This window comes from Apis dorsata, unplaced genomic scaffold (assembly GCF_000469605.1).
Source record: "Apis dorsata unplaced genomic scaffold, Apis dorsata 1.3 scaffold_347, whole genome shotgun sequence".
NCBI classification, from domain to species: Eukaryota; Metazoa; Arthropoda; class Insecta; order Hymenoptera; family Apidae; genus Apis; species Apis dorsata.
Genome location: NW_006263614.1, coordinates 168,005 through 168,795, shown reverse-complemented (window position 1 = coordinate 168,795; position 791 = coordinate 168,005).

The following is a 791-nucleotide window of genomic DNA, read 5'->3' as shown; positions in this document are numbered from 1 at the left end:
TGATTTATGCACGTGTATCACACAACATTTGCAATTGGAAACGGCATCGTTTCAATCATCAATAGGATCAAAATAGAGAGAGCATTATCTGCCAATTTCATTAATGTACCCGATCAAGTAATTACTATTTGTCGTAGTCGACCTATTTTTATTTAATTTCGTATATAAAAGTATATAGTCATAGTCGAATAAATGCACAAAGAAATACCGATACCATTCTCCATTCCTCTTCCTCCTCTTCCCCCTCCCCGCTCTCGCCCCCTCTTCCTCCGTTCACGGATGAGGAGGAGTATCCTTTTGAAACGACCGGCCGTGTACAACATTGTACTTATACGCTTTTATGGTCGATAATAATTTTCCACGGAACATATCGTTACCTCGTGCATTTTCCATACTAGTTTGCCAGTTTCCCGAGATGTTCTGGAATCATAGCGAATCAATACCAACGGAATGTTCCACCCACGTAGTTCAGGCAGCGCGCGTTGGAATGCAATATCTCACTATTGCGTTATATTAAATAAGTTAGATTACATACGGTTATAACGAGCCTATTTGCGGCAAATTTAACGTTGCTTCAAATCCGTCCCCCCTTCCCTTCTTCTTCTTTAAAATCGATGTGTTTATCTCTCTTTCACGCTTCGACTTAAATTCTGCTTTCGAAAAGATTAGCAAGTATCTTCTTGCCTTGCAATCTTCACAATATAAATATACGTCTACATTTTATATTCTCAAATATATATTCGTGTCTTAAAGATCACTCACGTTCACAGAACGATTTCTAATTTTTCAAA